The sequence below is a fragment of the Trypanosoma theileri genome (genome assembly GCF_002087225.1).
Source record: "Trypanosoma theileri isolate Edinburgh chromosome Unknown TM35_Tth_21_V1, whole genome shotgun sequence".
In the NCBI taxonomy this organism is placed as follows: Eukaryota; Euglenozoa; class Kinetoplastea; order Trypanosomatida; family Trypanosomatidae; genus Trypanosoma; species Trypanosoma theileri.
Window position 1 is genome coordinate 477,820 of NW_021639863.1, and position 485 is coordinate 478,304.

The window sequence follows — 485 nt, forward strand, 5'->3', positions numbered from 1 at the left end:
TCTCTCTCTCTCTCTCTCTATCTGGGTATGTATGGAGTGGGAGATCGTGTTGTTCTCCTCTAGTACGTTGTGGCAAGGATGATGGATTAGGATAGACAATACTCTAGTATTTTAATGCGTTTTAATGTTTGCCAACTCACTGCAAATCCCTGTGGTGGGAGTCTGCAACTGTGTATATCCGGAAAAATGATCTTCTTCCTTTTTTTTTTATGGTTAATTTCACATGGTGGAATCATGTATTGTGGGAGAGACGCTATGCTATCTCTGCGTATGTGTGTACCCTTAAATCCATAAATATATACACATTTGAAGTAAGAAAACGTTATGGTTAAAATCATTTTTTTTTTTTTTTTGGAGCTGACTATGTTTGGTTTTTGGTCACCGTAGGATGTGAACACGCGGAAAAGACTGCTATTTCGAGTTTCGATTCTTCATGGGCACAGCTCGTGGGGGAGAGAGAGAACAGAAAGTAAAAAAAAAAAAAA